This window comes from Meleagris gallopavo, chromosome 12, assembly GCF_905368555.1.
Source record: "Meleagris gallopavo chromosome 12, MGAL_WU_HG_1.1, whole genome shotgun sequence".
Taxonomy (NCBI): domain Eukaryota; kingdom Metazoa; phylum Chordata; class Aves; order Galliformes; family Phasianidae; genus Meleagris; species Meleagris gallopavo.
In genome coordinates, this window is record NC_139415.1 from 7,439,056 (window position 1) to 7,461,259 (window position 22,204).

Sequence of the window (22,204 nt, forward strand, 5' to 3'; positions counted from 1 at the left end):
TGATTTAATTTTTTTAACACCCTTTCCAAGTAAACAGCAGCAGATATATTGAATATTATTTTGTATCTCTTGTCAATACAAGTTCAATATTTTTTTTCTCATAAAATTCTTAAAGCTGTTATGCAGAGGTTTTCTTAGTGTTTGGTGTCTCTCATGTAGATTATTCAGTTTTAAGTCCAATCCACTGGACAGTGTCACAGTTTTTGAACGATTCATTTTTCTAACACCTTTTTATCCAAGGAGGCATATGTTAGTGCTGCCTTTTACTGTCCCTTGGGCAAAATATTCTTCATCAGGTTAAACAGAATCCATGCATAGTTATAATGAATTTCGTTGTGTTTCCTGTTAAACTTTTCACTGGGGAAATGAGAATCTTCTTACCTTAAAATTCATGTTGAAACAAATTGACAGTGGTGATTTTGAAAGCTGTATCAAGAGTGGTCTTATAAACAGATATTTAAGGATGGAAACATAATAGTAATGAATGACCGTTGGAAAATGGGCTTCTTTGTGTGTATCTGGGATCATGCAAATAAGATGGAGACAGGCTCCCTCAGTGTGGCCCAGTGCCAGGACAAAAGGCAATGGGCACAAGCTGGAATACAAGGGGTTGCATTTTGTATGGGAACTGCTGAGTCATGGCTTGAACTTCTGATTGATCACCTGAGGTGAGCAATGAGTCAGCCATGGGAGCACAGGTGAAGGCCTTGACCCATTTAAGAGCTGGCTACCAGTGGGGAAGGATCTATTCTGCAGATCCACTCTGCTGGAGCTTGGTAAGTGAGCCCAGCATACGGGTAAGCTTTCTATCTATTCTTTTTGTTATTACAATCTGCTTTGCCTAACTCTCTGTTTATTTTGTAATTATAACATCTTAATATTCCTTGATTATACACATATAAACATCAGGAAGCACTTCTGTAGTATGTGGGTGATGGGACACTGACACAGGTTGCCTGGAGAAGTTTTGAAGATCCTCTAAAGTCACCTAGATGTGGTCCTGGGCAGCTTGAACAAGGAAGATGGACCAGATGGTCTCTTCCAAACTGTTCTGTGATCTGCTGCCCCTAGCTATATGCTAAGGAGATGCTAGGTAAAATATCTGCTAATGTATTCAGTATGGCTATAGTAGTAGAGCTAATTAGTAATTTGCTCTATATTGTAACACTGAAGGAATGCATTCAGGGCTGTAATTTATTTTTGCACTTCTATTAGGCATTAAAGAATGCAAAACCCAAGCTTTTCACTACTATGTGTTGCAGGCTGGCTGGTAACATTAAGAAGAAATCTTTATGCTGTAGAGTGAGTGTGACTGCATATGGTAAAGGAGTGTGGCTTTGATACGAGCGAGACACAAAGTGTTAGACTTTTCTTTCTTCATCCTCTTTTCTGTGGCTACATTATATATACCATTATCACCATTGAAGGTGTTTCTGAGGTCTACATATTCATCACTTGGATTTCTACACTAAAGCCAATATTATTCAATACTGACAGCATTAATACGCATCCTCAATAGCCCTATTCATTTATCTCCTGAAAACATTAAAGAATAAAGCAGATCTTCAGATTCAGGAGGAAAGTTTTACTAAACCATATAGATTTGATCTAAAGAGAATGAAGCTTGTACTACTATTGTATTGAAGGGAAAAAATGAGAAATTTTCATGGGGAATGTCTAAGACATATACTAAAACCCAGAGATTTATGGTCAGTAGGATCTTCTACTTAAACTTCTGGGATATTTTTTTCTTATTGTTTTTGCTATGGTATTAAAAGCAAGTTCAAAGGATTTGCTGCACATTCTTAAGAATTTCTGATATTTACCCAGGTGTGCTGCTGTTTTGTCAATTCCATGTGTAGGAAAATCATTAAATACTATTTCTAATATTTGCTCATCTGCTTTTTAGCTCAGTTTACAATCAAAATAGGGAAGATTACACCATGCAATCAATAATTTCTCAGGAAACACCAGCAAGATCTCTGTACCCTGCCACTTCTCTAGCTCAGCACTTGGGAAACTGGTTTGGTATATTCTAAGTGTGCATTTGAGAACAATTCCGTATAAAACATAATGTAAGCATAGAAAATAGGTATGTCAAACACCTAAATAAGGTTCTTTTTCTGTTATTTTTTTTTGCTTCCCAGTAAGCTGTCATTCTGACCATGTAACAGTTTCTAGGGACAGTTTTCAGCTCAGCTGAGGTTCTCTGATTTTTATGCCATAAAATATGCATATAATATATATGCATATAATAACTGTTGGTTATTTCTAAATAATGTCTTCATTTCACTGTAATGAAATTGATTGAAATAATGAGTCATGTCAGAAGAAAACCTAAACTGGTGCTGGAGTTCATTTGGCTTGTGAAAAATGGGGATGTGGCCAGTGGGGCAGTAATTATAACATCTCCTTGAGCTTTTGAATAGCCATGGACAGACGTGTTTAATAGTGCCTGGGAGGCAGTCAGTCACCAAATGAGTCTTTCCAGAAAAACAATGGAGCATTTGAACTAAGCATTGACTAATAAGTCATTTTTGTTAGGTGCTTTGTTTCTAGCTGGCCGTTGTATGCATGCAAGTGAGATCAGTCTGTGTTGATTAAACTACCCCGGTGATGGAGTACTTTGCACTTCCTTAGGTAGCAGTTCATGATACCAAACAAAGCAAGAAGCAAAACAGTTTATGAATTTTTTCATTTGGTCTTTCATGGTTTCAACATGTTGTAATTCACTTTCCCTTTCAAAATAGAGATTTTTGGTAAGGTATTCCTTGTTCTGTGATTGTTGTGGACTCCAGTGAAAATATTTCTTCAACTCCAGAAAAGGTATTGTTTCATGAATACTCTTTACTTTGTTCACACTCCAGGGAGTTCCTAATGCTCAGTCACAATACAAATTACACCCATTAGTTTGCAATTTTGCTAAATTACTTTAGTTACAAATAATATGACTCTAAGGAGCCTTGTGGGACTCAGTAGCCAAAACAAATTCAACATTTTTTTTCTGGTGAAAGAGAAGATAAAATTAAATAGTCAGAGAAGCTGTATGTTTTGTTTCTGGATTAATTGAATGATAGCAAAAGGAGATCTTTCATCCCACCCCAAACACATCAAGTTATGAAACAATAGCATACAGTGTTTGTCAAGCTTCTGACTGTCTCTAGTAGGGCTAAAGTGGAGCTAGTGACAGTTACAAATGACACAGGCTGCATTCGTACCATGTGCTGTGGCATGATTTGTGTTTTCACACAACCAAATTCAGCTTTGGCTGGAGAGTGATTTTTGAATGGAAGGTTCCAGGAAGCCATAACTCCTTAATATTAATTGTCTGATGTTATTTCTGTCTACACATAAAGACTCGGCTCTGACAACTGTAAGCTGATACAAGAACTCACTTGAAGAAAAGTCTGTGTTTGTGACAGATCCCTGGTCAATATTTTACTGTCTTTTTCCTGAATGCTCAGAGCAGCTGCTGCAATTCACACAGCCCTGCTGTTCTGCTCCCAAGCAGCAGTAATGGGAAGAAGGGTGGGTTCTCACAGCAAGTAACAATTAGTGGGGTGGCTCTAGGCCAGGTCAGCTTCAACAAATCCAACATTTTGCTGTGACCTACTGCAACATTGAGTTCTCCTTCAGCAATTTTCCGTGCTTTCTGACTATCGCCTATATCACCTTTCAGCAGCAAGGCCAATTCCTCTCTGTGTACCTTATTGCTCTGACTGACATCTAATGCTTTTTCTGGCTGCAAACTATTCTCACCAATTTGTAGCTGCCACTCTGAAAGTGTTATATTGTGGGGGAGAGAGGCTTGCCAAGAAAGGACTTTGTAGGAAACAAATAATGGTAAAGAACGGGCATTTCTGTGATATTCTTTTTCCTTCCTAAGCTTTCCTTACAGATGAAACAAATTCCTCCCCTGAGCAAATTCCTGTCCTTCACTATTATAGTACAGGATATATGATAATTTCCTGATTTAAATTTTGGTGTGCTGGGGCTCCAAAGCAGACAGAAATCTGAAGTGGTTCTGCATGGACAACCTCTAAAGAAAGAAGTTAAACTTTAAAGATGGCTCTCTGGGCGGTGAGTTTTCTAAGAGGACTCAGAGTAAAAACCTAGAGAGAACACATTGCTCTACTGCTCGCAGAGCTTACTTTCTTCCAGAGAAAGAGAAAGACTTTCTTACTTTCTAAAGAGTTCTGAACTCTTTAGAGTTTTACATACGTGTTCGATTATCTGCTGAGATAAGATCTATGCTACATACTTCTAGTTTTGTCTGTACAACATAGATTTGCTCTTTCATCTTCCAGGAAGGTTCTTTTGTTGCACTTCTGAAATAATGAAACTGGAAAAGACTGTGACAGAACGAAGTTTGAAAAGTTTTGGAACATTTCTGGAGGTTTCCTCAATTTCTGCCAAGGATTGAATTGGAATACTTAGATTGAATATTTTAGATTTAGTTTCTTTTTACTGTAATTATTTTTTTTTTTTACCTGAGAGAATATGGAAAAAAATCAGTCTCCAGAATCTGGATGACATGAAGAGCTTGAATTCAGATTCTTATATAAACTTTATTTTTATTTTCCTTATTGTTAATATCTTGATAGCTATTACAAAGCAGAATTTAAATGATGCTTAATTAGCCTTCTCTCATCTGTAGTAATGAAGAAACAGGAGAAAAGCCTTCTTTTATGTTGAAGCAGTAGTGCTTGCAAACGAACTGGTGTTTGATCAAGTGATCTGAGTTAGGCCTCAGTCCTCTGTTGCGGTTTGTTTTGTTTTGGGTGAACTTGTAGCACTTATTTCTGAGATGATAATGAGACTCAGCTCATGTAAGCACTGGGAAAATGCTGGGCTTTGTGAACTTATTTCCTTCCCTTCATCACATGAAAGATAAAGTAAATGAATATATACACCATAAAGTTTCAAGTGTGTGGATTCAGAGAAAATTAGAAATGCATCTGCAGTTAAGCTAGGAGTTATTTTCAAGCAACTGCTATTTGGTAATTTATGGCTGTTTTGCAAGAGGTAAGATGACAACATGGGTACTCCATAAATCATTAAAATTAATGTTTGCCCTGCACTATTAGAATAGCACTGTTCTTGATTAAATCATCTGGGCTCTGCTTTTGCTCCTACAGAAATCTTGGTGCAGATCTCAGTGAGGTTGTCAGCTTCTCTGTCACATAACAAACAACCTGGCTGCTCTCAGAAGGTTTGCAGTTCTTACAATGAAAATAGCCCTTTCAACATAAATCAATATCCCAAAGTCACGGAAAGTCTGTAGCCAGGCAAATAAATAGTTGCGCCAGAATGTCCCTAGGTTCTCTTTAAATGTTTTGTGCAGTCACTGAAGTGCTGAAAACACTAACAGCTTTAGAAATAAATGAGAGAGTAAATGGATAAATTATTGCAGTTACCTAATTAGGTTGATTTTTAAAAACATGCCTTAGAAGTTCCTACCTTTCAAATGGAGTTAAAATAGTGATATAAGAGGGAGTGTGTTGTTTGGGAGGAATACCAATGCAGGCCCCTCCTTCCATGGAAGAATCCTTCTTGGGAAAGAGACTGCTTATAGCTGTGGGGGAGAGGAACAAGCAATATTCAAAGGGCAAATTTCACCAACCGGAACCTTTTATATGATTTATATGAAAGTATGGATGTCCATGTAGAAATAGCTGATCTTTATGTATCATTTTATTTTTTTCCCATTTCTGGAATTTGTTAATATTTTGCCTTTGTTGTATATGCCAGTGGATTTAATACAAGCCAACATCTCAGAGAAAAGCACTTCCATTAATGTTAGCCATGTTTTGAGCAAGGAAATGAATGAAATCTACAGAGCTTTCTTCCAGAATGAATTTTTCTACAACAAAAAATCAGCTTCCCAAAGATTTTTTTCAGCTAAAATTTAACAGAAACAAAATATTGTTTTTACCGACAGTTTGTAGGGGTGTTTTCAAATATTTTTCCACTTTGATTTTTTGCAAGATGCATGGAAAGCCAGAATATCAGCTGTCAGTGTTGGTCATCAGTGCAGAAAGGCGTACACTGAAACTGGAGAAAACACAAGTCTATGTCTATAATGAACTGAGCAACAACAAAACCCAGTGAAATGGGTGTTCATTGTCAAGCCAGCACCACATCTAATATAAATTGATTTGGAGATATTTTCTGTTATACATCTTAAGCACTCTTATTTTACCAAATCAGCCCCCCAAAAAGGGTACTAGTTCTGTAAACTACCACAGTCCCTCTTGATTGCATTGCCCCTAGATTCCCTGCTATGATACGAAGCACAGGAAGATTCTTAATTTTCTGTAGCTTGGTGACATCTTACTTAGCATGGACTGAAGTTAATATACACTTTGTATGTACAGTAAACCATGACTGTGTCTTGTGACAACTATGAAGCATCTTCATTTATGGAGGAAAAGTACTGATTTATCCCTCTGAATTAAATTCCTCTCCTCTCTTTTCTTCTCTCATCTCCCCTTCACTTAGCTGTGCCAATCCGTGTCACCTTACTAGAAAAACGCTCTTTTTTCCATGAAAGAAAATACTTGCAAAGCACTACTCAAAACATCAGCACTTTCAATTTTCTCTGGTTGTTTTTGACAGGGGTTAATAAAGTCCTGACATTAGCTAATTAAGCCGTAAGCGAGCCTTCTAATTGCAAACATGTCTAGTGAGGACATGAATGATATTCTTGATAGGAGTCATTCCCTTGGCTGCTTACATTGGAGTTCTGGGCTTTAATGTTATGCAGAGTGATGGGAAACATAAGCATTACTGAAGACCCCTAAATATTCAGTTTGTTCTTAGTTAGCTCTTCTGAAGGCATGTTTCTATTAAATTAATAACAATGGGGTGGGGACCTCCAGCATGTGCCTTCTCTGCAGTGTCCACATGGTCCCTTGGGAGCATCAGCTCAGGTGGCTCTCTCAGGCTGCCACTTTTTTGGCTGGAAATGCATGGAGGAGCTGGGACAGCAAGGAAGCAGGAGGGTGGGCAGGAAGCCAGAAGACTTGTCGGGACACTTCCACTAATCTGGCTTGTCCTTGCAGGATTTTGCTGTTTTGGCATTTTTCTGATGGAAAATTTCTATTTCAGTTGAGGAACAGTGCCACCTTTGAACAAAGAGCATCCTCTCTGCCAGGCTGGATGCATCCCTTCCCATGTTGTTTGAATAGGAGTGCAGCCCACAGCAGGGGCTGCAGACCAGGCACCCTGCTTTGGTGGGGCAGGGCAGTGTCTTTGACACTCCTGGTACCTTCACTAAGACCCTGGGAGTCTGCCCCAGGAAACTAGTGTAGTCAAAAAAACAACTATGAGATCCAGAAGTATTCTCAGCCAGCCCTGAGTTACACTACTACATTTAAATCTGAAAATGCTTGAATTAAGTGGAAAAATTAAATTTAAAAATAAATTAAAACATGCCTCAATGTAACATTACTCCATTAAATTTTAGAGTGTGCAATTGATAAGCCCCTCAAAATGCTCATCTTGCTTTTATCTTGCAAGTAGCTAGAATGAGTGGTATCTACTGTTACATGCAATGCCATTGCTGCCATCAATGAAGCACCTCTTGCCCTATAGCTATTTGTATCCTTTTTTTTTTCCCCCAGCATAAGTTGCTTTTGTTTACCTACCTACCTATTTATGTATTTAAGGCAGATCTCATTGTAACAGCCCTCTTGCTTCCTTTGCCTTGCTGTTTGAGCACAGAATTTCAATTACGTCCTTGTCACCTCTGAAGTATTAAAATAATTTCCAGTATTGTTGACATTAGTTATAATTCCTTCCTGTGCACTCTTTAGAGGGCCTAGCAAAAGGGAATGTATTTGACAGAAATCAATTGTTTTGTTGGTAGCCCTTAATACAGCCAGATGAACAGAATTTAAAATCAACTCCACTTTGAATCCAGGGGAAAAAACAATGCAAGTATGGTGACTGAAAATGACTTACTCTCCTTATTTTTGTTATTGCTGATTGTCTTTCCCTTCCTCATTTAAAGATAGGTTTACATATTCATATGAAAAATCTTATTGACAATATATTGAGGTCCACAAATTTTGCAGTGCAGATTTTTTTTTTTGTCGTCATTTACTTAATCCCAGTATGTTTCCCAGTTTGTTAATTGAAATTTGGGTTATTAACCTGATGAAATTAATTTTCAATGCTTTCTAACTTATTTGGTACTGATTGCTAATGAGAAGCAGCAAATCATCAGGTAGAAATGTAAGATTTGAAAACTTTGCTTGGACAGACAGGAGAAGGCAATAATATAAGGAAAACCTCCTCTACTCGTTTCTCAACAAGTTGTGCTCCAGCATCAGTGGAGCTATACAAACTGTGGTGATGCCGATGTGGGTTGCTCATCCCCATGGGTCCAGTGAGCAGATGCAGCCTGTAACAGAAACATCAGGTTTACTGCCTATGTACAGCTCGTGTGTGCTGCTTATCCAAGGCAGGTATTTGGGTCAAGTTGTGTTTTGAAGGACACAAAGAGGAATGGCTGAGATTTTATGTAAGATGAAACTTTGAAGTTTATAGTTTTCTAAGCCTTACCTGTAAGAAAAGATTTTCTGCTCCCGTCCATTTGAAGTCTAGTTGATAGGTTGGTCATGTCTTAATCACTGGAGAGAAAATCTGCAGTATTTATTTTCGTGGATGGTGCAACCTCTTCGGAGCCTGAACTAATGGAAAATGAAATCTTGCAGCTTAAGCAGTGAAATAGAAAACCTTGGGGCAATACTTGGTGTTAAAACAGTATTGCAGCAGAATGAAGAATTTTCAGCATTCAAAAAAAAAAAAGGTAGTAGGAAAAGTCAAATGGACAGCGATGTCAGTAGCCAAGTCTGTTCTGTTTTTTCTTTTCTCCAAACAGACTGATTTTCTTCTAAAGGATCAAAGATATCCAGTGTCCAATATTTCCGCACCAATAGCTAATACAAAAGAAAGAAACAACAGAAAATAAAACAGCAAACTTCACATCCCTGTGGTATCAAGGATCTTTGAATCATACAAAGAGACACTGAAGAAACAGAAATTAGGAGTTCTCTTGAAGGAAACATGAAAACACAGATTTACTCTCCTGCCATCCACAAGGTCAGCACACACACTATCCTCTGCAATTTTATGGTCGTTCCTTCCTAAGAGCTGCACTGCTAGGTGCAGTGGAATGAAGCAGTGTGGGATGCAGTGCTGGGACAGTGGCTGCATTTGTCATGAATAAACGTAACTTGGTCAGAATAGAATGCTGCTTACTGTAGCTGGGATTAGGGGCTGTATGGTTTTTCAAGCAGTAATGTTCCCTATGAAGCTTGTGTTAATTTCTATGTGGCCTATACAGGAATAACTGTTGCGCTCCTCCTTTTCATCATGGTATGTTTTCATGTGGCTGTGCAGGTCTGGCCTCTTCCCTGGGCTGCAGCTGGGAGAAATGTAGACAGCTAATACTTGTACTAATTTGTTAGTGGGGATGGAGTGTTTCCTCACTGGGTGACTTGGGAATATGTTGGTTCATAAATCACGCGAGAGACAGAAGTCATCTCCTGCAGCACAAGAAGATTACAGAGCTGTGTTCCAGCTGTGGCATTTGTTCTGTCCAAGCAGCAGCTGAGTGGTGGTGGAAATTCTGCCCACCAGATGCTGCATGGCCCTGAGCTGCAAGGAGAGAAGGGCCATGAGTTGTTGCCATGCAAGCAGCTCTTGAGACAGTCATAGCCCACTGGAAACCTGCAGCAGGAGAGCAGCAATACGTTGGCTGAGAGAAAGGACATCTCTACTGGGGCTGTTTATGGGTCTAAGGAATTTTCTGCAAAGCAGGAAGAGCTGAAAAGTGCTGAGCAGGGAAAAGAAACACTGTGCAAGGACACAGTAGCAAGGGAAAAAGATTTATTCTCTGGTTGTTTGTTTAATTTTAATCTGACTATCCCAGCAAGTCTATGTTTTCCTGCTTTAAAAGGTTACCCTGGTCTTGCTTTCCATACATTTCGTTTTAATGAAACCTGGCTTTGCAGCCTGGAAACCTTTGGTGCCTTTTGGCTTTGAAGCAGTGAAGCAGTTCCACCTTGAGATACAGTCTAGTTCATGTCTTGTAACACATGGCAATCAGTGGAAAAGAATATATCCCAATATGTATAGAAATTAAAAAATTTGCTCTTGGGAGAGGAATGGTAAAGAAGAAAAGCAGCCTCCAATAAAATCCCCCAACAGCCAAGATGGCACTGACACCACTCTAATTTTGTCAGCATGTACAAGAAGGTGCACTGGTTAGAGGAGCCTTTTATTTGATGGCTGTGCTGATATGTGCTAGAGCAAGGATCAAGACAGTACTGCTTCTTCAATCCAGAAAAGTAAAACATAGCACAGTGCACCATTTGTATTTCAATATAACTTTGGCATATACAATTTCCTTTTTTGGAAGCTAAACATATCCAAAGATTGACATTGTCAATGAACACAAAAGCTGCTGGATTACAGGAACATTCTCCTGTACTTCTCTTATTCTAGGTATGGTAAACAAACCCAGTTTACATGTTTGCTTCCCTCACTGTAGATCCTTCATTTCCTTCTTGGGCTCATGGGTCACGCTGGTAAATATACATGGGTATGAAATGAAACTAAGAGGCGCTGTCTTTGCAGAATTGACATTATTCTGTTCAAGCTATGGCTGTGCTCCTTCAGGCATTGTCAGTGTCACAGGATTTGGGGTTTGTGCTAGGATTGCTTCGTTGTTTTATTTTCATGTTCTCATTCAATTTCAGGAGAAATTCAAATGTTCTTCAAGGTAGTTATCTCCACAGCTATGTGGTTTTGAATCGGATCTGATGGTGCCAGCATTTAGCCAGTACTGCTGTGCCTAAGGTTCACTAAGTACTTCAGATTTACCCCTTTTTGTTTTGTTTTCTTCTGGTTAAGACCAGAGGGATTACCTGCTTCATATCAGAGTAATTTTGATTATTGTTTCAATTATGTAACTCGTGGACATATACTTAACCTCTTAGTGTGGTATGAAAAGGTATGCTAACAATTTTTTCTAAATACTCATTTTCTCATGTTTGAGTGCCTATAAGAGCCCTTAGCTTTACTTTGAATAAATCTTATATAAGCATGAAGAATATTGATGAGATTGAACGTTTTAGCTTCAGGGTTTGACACTCTAAATCTGGCTAAAATCTAAACTCTTTAATGTTTCTTTATCTGTACTGACAAAAAAAAAGTAGCGTAAGCTGAAATTCTAAATGCTCCCTGAAGTGCAGTGGCACACAGTGATCTCTTGCATCAGCTCTGATCCTTTGTGTTTCCCTGGCTGTTTGACTGAAACCATTTTTGTCTTCTATAGTATATTGCAGACCAGTAATAGAGAAGGTTTTGGAGAAGCTGTGTATCACAGCAGGAGGATCCTATCTTTACTACTAATTTTGAAGTCTTACTGTTAGTATCAGTGAAGGTTTAGGGAAAGCTGGCAGCTGCTTTGTAGTGTTTCCTTCCAGCAAGACCTGCGGCATCAGGCACTGCACACCACTGCCCTCATCACAGGGCCTCTCTGCTGCTGAGCTGTGCTGACCTCATTTTCCTGCCGAGATCCCATTCTAATGAGGAAAGTATCGAGTGCCAGATTTCTTTATTTCTTTATTGTAAATGAATGATTTGACAAGCAGAGATGAAAGTCAAATAATCTTTAGGCAGCGAGGAAGTTCAGTACCTTGCTTGTTTGACATTACTGAGGCATTTTGCTGATGGTGTTTCTGTGTATTCTGTGGAGTCTAACGTAAAAGGTTTGGTGTGAATCTAGAGAAACGTTGGTTCCCTTAGAACAGGTCTTTGGCCCATCATGGGAGTGCCTGACCCAGCTAGGAAAGTGGGACATTGTGCTCAGCCTTAGTGAAGGGCTCTGAACTCTTTGGGTGGAAGTGTTGTGGTTAATAGGAAGGTCAGCAGCAGTCCCACCTGGGGCAGCACGGAAAGAATATTCCTGCACAAAGCACAATGGACTCGATCAGCCCATTTCTCTGACTACAGAATGATAACTGGGTGTCTCTTTGTGCTACCAATCCTAATTAGCAATTGGTGGATTGAGTTTACTGGTTAAAGACAGGCAGTTTTAAACTACCACAAGGGAATCCAGGACAGCAAAATCTATATTTTTCTTTCTGCAAACTGTAGCTTGGATAGATTATGTGCAATGGAGTTTACATTCAGATAGATGAATAGTAGAAATTTTTAGAGAATGTCTCGGTAATAATAAACACTTGAAATACATTATCAGTATCACTGTGCAGGATTTGATAAAATGGAAGTTGGCACATGAACCTCTGGTGTTTTGTGGCAACAAATTTGAAGAAAATCATAATAAAGCAAGTCCTTATAAAAACGGAAAGTGCTAGAAATTAATTGCTGGCAGAGGGCAGCAGGAAGAGAAATGGCTGTCAGATGAATAGCTCCCCTAAAGGTTTTAATTTTTAATTATAGATTAAAGGAAGCCTTTGCTGAGTTCCCTAAGATCAATATGGAGTACAGATCATTCATTCACACTACAGTACGCTACTGGCATGCTTATAAATATTCAGAAAGAGAAGGAAAATAATATAAACAGCCCTATTTTCTGGAGACAGTTGCTTTGACTTGCAGCACTGGTATGTGCTGGGGCGTACTGCAGCCTGCTCCAAGGCAGCAGCCGTGATCCATAAGTCTAGGAGTATGTTACAGAAAAAATATGTAATTAGTGGTCTTGTATATTTATCATGACTGATTGTTCCCCAAAGCTTCCTCCTGGTGGTTTGCTCCCTGGCAGGTGAGCAGCAGGTGCTATAATGATGCCATTCAGAACGCAGGGTCTGGCACAGCCCTGCAAACGCAGATCACTTCAGTGTGTGAGCATCTTTTGTTCTAAACTATGGTGTTTTATTGTTTTGCTTAATTTTTGCTCAAATTGAGTTGCTGAATTACTGACCCATTTGGAGACTGTTCTTCTGAGTTTATTAAATTAATAATTAATGTATTGAGTTATGTTGAACATAGCCAACAGTCATGCTATTTCATATAAGAAAATGAAATCAGATGAAATGTTAATTTAACAAACCTTTGATTGGTTTTTCTGTTTCTGAGTAATGTGAAACAGGTACATTTATTTCAGTTTCATGTTTGAGTATCGATTTTTATTTTTACTACTATTACTTTGCCAGGAGAGGTGGACTTCTATATTTATTGGCTATTTTCTGAAATAAAACAGCTGTAATCAAAGAGACACGCCAGTAAGCTGGCTGCATGGCTGATGCGAGCTCTGCTTATGCTATAGTCTGAAAGATTTGATTTTAACTCCTGATGCTGCAAGCTAGCTTGCTTTGTTGTTCATAGAGATTGTATCATGGTGACTTCTGTTTTATGAAGGCCAAAGGGCTGGAAGGGAATGAGGAATACACAGTGTGGGAGCTGTTTGCTGCAGGTGCCAACATTAATTAAGCCCAGTTGTGCGTGCCTCTAATTCACTGTGTGATCAATCAGTTGTATGTTTGAGTCAGATTAACAGGAGCACACCAGTGTTCTTCAAGTTACCCATCACTGTATTAGTTCAGCTGCTGAGTGTCACAGAAATATTCTCTCATTCTGGTTTGTGTGGCAGAGTGCAGACACACAGGCAAACAAACTGATGATTGAGGAAGGCTGTATGTTTTCAAGTGGTTCACTTGAAAAAACTTCTTAGCTGTATAAGGCTACAGAAGAGAATAGCCTCTGGAGACAAAGTCCTTGAGTGAAATTCTCTTCAGATATGCAAAAAGTCTCCTGTGTTAGTGTGTGGGAGTGGGATGGATGTGTCTAGCTTGTAGAGTCAGCAGAGGACATGAAATCACATGGGCAGCACACTCAAGAACAACTGAAAGTACCAGCAGGTAATTAATTCTCTCAGATGTTCTGTTTTTTTTACCACCCAAAAAATGATTAAACAAGGGTGATTCTAGAAATCCAGTGACAGACATCAGCATTGCCCTTTTCAGTTCTGGCAGCCCATAGAGATATCTTGAGTAACGTTCCTTGTGTTTTCCCACATTGCAGCTCTTGGTGACAAAAATGTGAAAACTTCTTTCCATTCACTGCCAACACAGGGAGATGTGAAGAGACAGACTTGTTCTGCAAAGATGGTTTAGGTCAGCTATGCTGACAGGTTTTTTTGGCGCTCTGATTTAGCTCTTGTGTTTTCTGAGACAAAAAATGTTCAGAATCCTTCATCTTTCAGTAATAGGAATAAAAATGTTATTGCAATAGTTCTGGCTTAGCAGCCATACATTCTGTGAGAGCCTTCCCTTCTTGCCTCCAGATTCCAGGAACAGGGATTTGGGCTGTTAAAATTCTGCACGTTGTGATCTTCAGTTGATGCTGCAATTTGAATGCAGAGGAGGGGGCTATGTGACATGTTTATCCCAGGTAGGGAGTGACACTCCAAGAAATGCCACTTGCAAGAAATCTCAAGATTACTTCAGTGCTGGATGTCGCAGAGAGACATTCTTTGAAGTTATTGGTACAGGGGAATAAGTGAGGTTAAAAGGTGAGAAGCTGAGATGCAAACTGTGGATGAAGCAGACAGAAATCTGAAGCTTTGGTCGCCAACCAAAGCATCAAACTGCGACAGAAGCAGACTGGCACTTCAAGGGGCACAAGTGAGTATGTCCCTACCACCAGAGAGCTCTAAATTCAGTATTCAAGAACATTAAAAATATTTATTTATTTAAGAATTTTTCTTTATAACTATAAATACAATATTTAGTCAGTGAGGACACTTTAAAAATGATGTGTGACTTATATGGAGAGACACGTGAGCTGTGAGTTCCAAACATTGCCTCTGTGAGTGCATATGTGCTTCCCTAGCTGCTGGGAGGGTTGCATGGACCCCTGCTCTATGTAGTGCTAGTGCAGTTCTTCTGGAGTTTCCTTCCTTTGGTCTAATTGCTTTGTCAGAGCATTCTGAGGCTAACATAGCTGCAACACAGACCTGCCTATTAAACTATTGTCTTGTTGCCAGCTTCAGTGCTACACGTGACTGTATTTTCTGTCTTCTTGTTATGTCTCATATTTCGTATGGATACCATTTTACAATGTATATGATCTGAAATATTTTAGAAATGAATGTCCTATATCAGTATTTTCAAGAGCTCCTGAAGACTTCGAAAATTACAGTGAGAAAAAGTGTAGTTCACAGATTAAAGTGTGGAAGGAAGGAGCTGAAAGAGGTTTGGACCATCTGTCTTTTGTCACATACATGCTATATGAAGAGATGGAGGATATGTAGATTTCAAAATGGTAATAGGAGCAACAGTATTTGCAGTTAACAGCCTATTACCAGCCTGTTTAGGTTACATTACTAAACTGTGACTTGTAATTTGAGTTCATGTGTTAACATTCATTGAGAGTCTGTTTGCTTCCCTACAAACCTACTGGAAGGATCGTGTACAGGGACTGAATTAAGTGTGATCTTCTCTCCCTCTGTTTTGTAGTATATTTTCTCAAGTCCTTCTTATGACTTCCTACTCTGTGAAATAATCTTTAGAAGCTTTGTTTTCCTTATGGCTTTTGTCACCTGCAATTTGGACTCTTCCTTCCCTGGGCTGAGCGATTAGGAGTAAATGTAACCCATTGCTTTAACTGAAATCTTTTGGGTGTGTGACCAAGAGTGGCTTTTCCTTTCACTGGCACTCTGTATGCAATTCTTTATGAGAAACCAGTACAAGCTGTACATCCACTGATGCTATGGCCTTTCCAACAGAGAGGGCTATAGAGCAATAAAGCTTAGTTTTGATCTTGAAGTCAAGATACAGAGGTCTGAATCTCCACAAAATAGCAGAGATCCTAATGAAAGAAAACGTAGCAGGGATTTCTCACAAAGATTTTTTTTTTTTAACAAGAACATATTTCAAAGTCAAAGGGGAATTTAAGCTGTCAGGGAAAAATTTACAAAAGTTGGAGCTGGGCCAGCATGCAAAGTCTGGTATCCCTGACTCAAACAGCTCCATGAAATCTTAATTACAAGAAAATGTCAATGCCTCAGACTTTACTTCTTGAGCAGAATGTCATCTCCTGCATGTATTCCCTGAGGTCTTTTTGGGCTGTTTGCTCAGTCCTCAATAAAAGAAACCTTTACTATGAATCACTTTAATAAACTCATGTAATACCTCTGTTTTTTCTTTTCCTTCTTAAAGTTCTCCCATTCAGATTGCTTCACTGTTACAGTACTTTAAATCAGTGACTTCCAAAAATGGTACAATATCTGAAGATGTGAATTTAAAAGTATTCAAAAACTGAAGAAATAAAGATGCTGCTTTCGTTATAAAGTGGCCTTAGTTTTGCAGAAAGTATAAGATTTGGTGATGTTCTCTAAGGTGAACTTGGGTCTGCAAACTGACCTCTTGCTATGTCTGTTAACAACTGAGAAGGGAAGCCAGCCATGACTTTCCTGATACATCCTCTACCAACAGACTTGATGTTCAATTGCACTATAAAATAAAAATGTGATTGTTCAACAAACCGTGCTCCTAGGGGCAAAAACTGGCCCTTGGAAGAATGTTGAAAGCAATCACTAAAGAAGTTCAGAGTGTAGAAATTTTCATTTAGGTCAGGGATTTGGAGATGAAAAATTGGGCTGAAAAAATGAAATTAATTAACTCAAACAACTGCAACTATTTTTTTCAAGATGTCAGTTGCAGCTTTACCCAGAGCTTTAAAAAATACTATTGATCTTATTTAATTTCTATCACTTTTTTTCCCCAACAAATATGCTGTGATGGCCGTATTGTATATTCAGTCCTTCACATTACATGTATGCTTAAATAACAGTAATGGAGGTTAGCATGTGGTTGATGTGGTTTGAAGTGTTCAGTGAATATTGCCATCAGAACAGTTTTATAGACAAATTCTGGCCTATCATCTCTGTACAGCCTACTGTTATAGTATCAGTGGATAAAATGTAATGTTCTGTTTGAAGAATTGTGATCCAGTTAATGAGTCTTGCTTGATATGAGAGTGACTTATGAACTTTTTCCACTGGAGGACAACTGATGTTTTTAAGGTGGAATTTACTCTCTTGTGTTGCAAGTTTAAATGTACTGAGATAGGATTGGCTGCTCTTAGTTATGTGTTGTGGATCTTTAATAAATCCCGCTGATTCCCCCCCAGGAATCCACAGACCATAAGATTAAAACCTCTGGTTTACACAAACTTTTACCTGTGTTGTATAGATGTCATCTTTGGTTGGATGGATATGACTGTTTAGTAGCTGTTTGGGTGAGCGTGTGCAGCATTAGTGAATTTGTAAAACTTTTTCAAGCAAAACCTGTAAAATTCCTCATCCTTACATCATCACCCAGTACAACCTGTGGTGTGTGTTTCTGACCTCAGCATCCACAGGCTATTGCAGACGTGTTAAGCGGCAAGGAAATTGTGTCTCCTTCATGCTTCAAATGTTGAATAAGCTTTCCACTAAAAAACAACTGCATGTAGTATAGTTTGATAGTAGAGATGTGTTTTGATAGTTAAGTTTGCAAGAGCTGAGCTTTATAGCTACTGTGTGTAAACACTTGCAAATAGCTTTACTCGTCTGTTTTCAAGCTCTGATTCAAAAATATTGCACCATTACTTTTTATCATGCAGGAGCTGGCAGAAGAAGTGGACAGCGCTTGCAGTGGAAATCACTGGTTAATATTCAGGTTTTATATGCATTGAATTTTTTTGAAGTAGCACACTTCTAACAGCAAGCTACAGCTCCTGGGTCTTTTTCTCACTCAAGATCCTTTTGCAGGAACCGTAAGAACAGATTTTCACTAATTTATCTATGCACTTCAGGTTCTATGCATTCGTCTGTTTAGCTCTAAAATACCTTTTTTTAATCTGGAGAGTAGGGAGCATTTAAAATAAATCAGCAAATGCTAATGATAGTTAATGAATAAATACTTTCAAATGTTACAGGAGGATCTTGAATTTCTTTCTGGCTGTACAAAACTAGGTCAGAAAGATATGACAGTGTATCAGGGTTAAATAAGAGCAAAGATGAAGGAACTGCATGCAGCTGTGTTGGTAGATATATACATAAGCTATAATTTGGAAGATGCATGTGCAGTACTAGTTCTTAACAAAAAGAAAGTGCTTAATTTAATTGGAAATATTTACTGAGTTATTTTTGCCTGGGAAAAATAAAGAGTACAATTGAGAGAAGAGAATCCATCCAAAATACCACAGACAAAATTGTCATTTGTCTGCCCTGAGAGGGAACACTGGTGAGAATGCGAGACAGAAAGGTCAAAGGAAGAATAATTGGAAACGGCTATTTATAGCTGCTGCTGTGTACCTCCTAGGTGTATGAAAATGCAAAGTAAACCAGAAGTTAATGCAGTAAGAAAGGTCAGGCAGATCGTCACTGCTGAATGGCATGAACTGGGTATTTGTGGAGTTGTTTGGGTGGGAAAACCATTTCTATAGGTGAAGGAACTGACTGCAGGAAACTTAGGAAGTATTCAGCAGAAACATTATTACAGTCTGAATAATCTTAGTTTGAGCTCCTACCTTAAATGCTTTGGGACATGTAGGAGGAAGGAGTTGTAGGTGCACATCCTGTTTGCAGAGCAGAACTAGTGAAAACTGAGCTCCTCAGTGGATGCTCTCAATGAGAATACAGAACTGGGAAATGAAGAATCACTCCAAAGAAATCTGTTTTTATATATATGTATGTATATATATATATACACACACATATACTTACATATATAAGTTGCAATTATTATAAATGAAAGATCTTCACTGAAGGCATTGAGAGATGTTATATATTAATGATCAGAGAAAATACAATTTATGGTTATTCTCATTAGTCAACAGAGTTATCTATGAATGTCAGTAAAGCCTGGGCTAAGATGACCAGACCTGCAGAGATCTAAAGCAGCCTCTCTGTGGGAGATGCTGCTGCCCATAGCTGGCTCTGGACCACTTGGCTGAGTGATTGACTTGTCCAGTGGGTGAGCTTATGAGAGGTTCTGTACTGATGAAGGTTGTCTAGTCATGCTTCAGTCAGCTTCTCCGTCTTCATTATTGTTCTGATTAACCAATGTTTTGGCCCTTCCTGTTACTGAGCTTTAAAATGGTATCATTTTGCTCAGCTATTCTGACTAATGAGCTTATCTACTTGCAGGAGGCACTAAACTCATTGCTATTCATTGCAACCGAAATAATATTGAAGCTCCTTCCTTCCCACCCAAGCACCCCAATGGTAGTACAGACTAGGGTCAGTCTTAGAAGCAGAAATAGAGTCCTCATGCTGATCTTTTCAGTTAGAGCAGTGGACTCCATTAAACATTAATTGCGAGGTTCTCTTTGAGAAGTGCAGCACTGCACCTCTCATTCTAGCATCTGTTCTCCTAATTACCTGCTAGCAATTTGGGTCAAAGACCTCATGGCTGAATTTTCTCCTTTCAATGAATCTCTCAGAGTGTAAGAACAGTAACGAGAACTGAACTCAGGAATCTTTCTAAAACTTAGAAATAATAGCTGAAGACTTTTATTTTAATGACCATTAATAAAGATTTCCATTTATGTACACACTAGCTGCCTCTCATCACATTACTGACAGAGACATAAGAAAACAAACAGTGAAGAGACAAATTTGAATTCTCTTAGTTATCAATTTTGTGGGTGCCAGGTTTGAAGAGTCAGTAACACAACCAGTTCAGATCACTGATAATATGGTATATAAGAAGCTTTTGTATTGCACACAAAATCTTATTGTACGTAAAAGCAAAATAAGCTTTCAACACTTCTCTGGTCTCAAATTTCCTAGGGATAGGTTTATGTTTCCAAGAGACTGTGTGTTTTCCTCTCTCTGTCCAGTATCCAGCACTCTAGGAAAACTGCAATTACAGCAAAGCCTGCATTTTGAATGTTTGTGTCCTTTTCATGGTAGTTTCTCAAGTGGATTCCTTTTCCTTTTAATTTACATCTTTGTGATCAGTCTTTAACAGACAGAACAGAATAATTTTGCTAATTTAATGTTTTCAAGTGTTCTACACAGTTTGTCAGAATCAAACCTTTATAACAATAATTACTATTTCGGCTCTGTGACAGTTCATTCAAAAACCCAAGAATTATTGGTCTCTATAGCGATATGTTCTTAACATTTATTTCATAAACTTTGTAAATCTGTGAATTCAAATGAAATTCCTTCAAATTTCTCTCACCCATGTTTCATTGGTTGGAAGATATACGTTGCTCTGAAAGCAATGCCTTCTATTTATTTCTGTAAACATTACAACAGATACAAAGAGCACAATAACACTGTTTGATAAAGCAAATTTTCAGCTACAAAACACTCCTTTTCAACATAGTCACCTCCATAGAGATGAACGAGAGCCTGCATGTCATGCTTGTAACAATCTGCACCAGCAGAGGTGCCCCACTGTCACTATCACCACTGCTGAAATGCACCACCCACCACCTCACTGTGCTCACATCCACTGCTTGGTCTCTGTAAATGTTCAGCAAACATTGATGAATGTCAGTGGGTGTCATTTTTTCACATGGAGGAATTCAGTTCCACCCCTTTGCTTCATCCTCACTTCCATGTCAGACACCATTCTGTCAGACTGCCCCTCTGCTGCCATCTGTCAAACAGCAACAAAATGTAATGGAATATGGGTGGGAAGGTTCAGCCTATGCTGCCACACCACCACCATCTGCCTCTGATGTTGTGGGCCAATGTAATAAAAAAAGGAGGTATTACTTTTGGAGCAGTCCTCATGTTTCTTAACTGGAAGGACAAACGTGAGCTGTCATCTTTTGGTCTCATGATTTTTATTTTTTTTTCCTAATATATCCTAAATCATTGCATTGTAATTTTATTAAAGTCCAATATTATTTGATTTATTTTTAAAAAACTCCAAGTCTGAAATGATGTTACCTGGGAGCAAATTCAGATTGGTTTTACTAATTGGCTTCAGTGGAGTTGAATTAGCAGCTGATACAAGGTGCTTTTTATTTCATCTATGCCACCGGCAGTACCTTCCATGTCTGGACACAACAAGCAAACTAGGAGTCAAACATATATTTAAAACTATTTATTCAGTTTTTCTGGTGTTTTCTCAATGACTTTGGTTGTCTTTCCTTCTTCCCAGTGAGTCAGAATTTTGCTGCATGAAATAATACTAATTGGTTGATTTGCTAAAACCAATTCAGTATAATTTCTGCTTATTTGGCTCCAATTGGCAAATGTGATATGGACATGGATTTTTACAGACATCTTGATATCTGACTGTTGTAATAATTCTCTCTTGGGAATCGTGAATAACTATAGTGAGAACCATTATATTGTGCAAATGAGAAAAATACATGATGCATGTGCTTTTTGGAACATTTTCTTCCGTAACAAAACTCACAATGTCTAAATAGTGTGACATAATGATTTCTGAAGTGTGGCGAGGCAGTCTGGAAAAGGTACTGCTTTATAGCACGTTCCTTGTCAAGACTTCTGTACTACTGAAACAGATGCTATTGGTGTTTCGTATCTGGATTTGAGGTTTTTATACTCGCATTGTGTACAAAAAGTAGTTTTGATTTCCAAATAGTTTTTGCGTTTTGTACTTGGCAGTCTTTTCCTTGCACTGCTGTATCTTTCTGTGTTGGAAATAATGGAATAAAAATGTTTCTAAGGAGCAAATTTTTAAGAAATACAATCTGTACTAATATTAAATTTAGTTCAAGCCTCCATCTGATGAACCACGGAGAGTTGAGGACATGAGCTGATGCTGGAATATTTGAGAGGAAACTGCAGTCCATGTGGGAACCTTCAGCACTAGCAGAGAATTTTGACTTACAGAAAGGCAATGAAGAGAGATAAGCTGGAGGGTACAAGCAATGCCACAGTGTTTTGCTATTTATATTTTTTAAATTTATATGGGCTGAGATACACAAATCTAAGTCTCCTCAGGCAAAATTAATTAAATTAGAGAATTGTCTCAAAAGTAAGTGGCAGAAATATCCCAAGGGAAAGATCAGATTTTGAACTACATGATCTTTTCAAAAGTAGCTTGCACAAGCTCGTAAGAGCTAATGAGGATGCAGGAAAACATGACTGCAAATGAAAATTGGTTATCTCCATTTGTTCAGTGCTATGAAAATGTTGAGTGTCTAATTGGCACTAAGGAAATGTTGAAGTGTGGCCTAAGAACTTTGA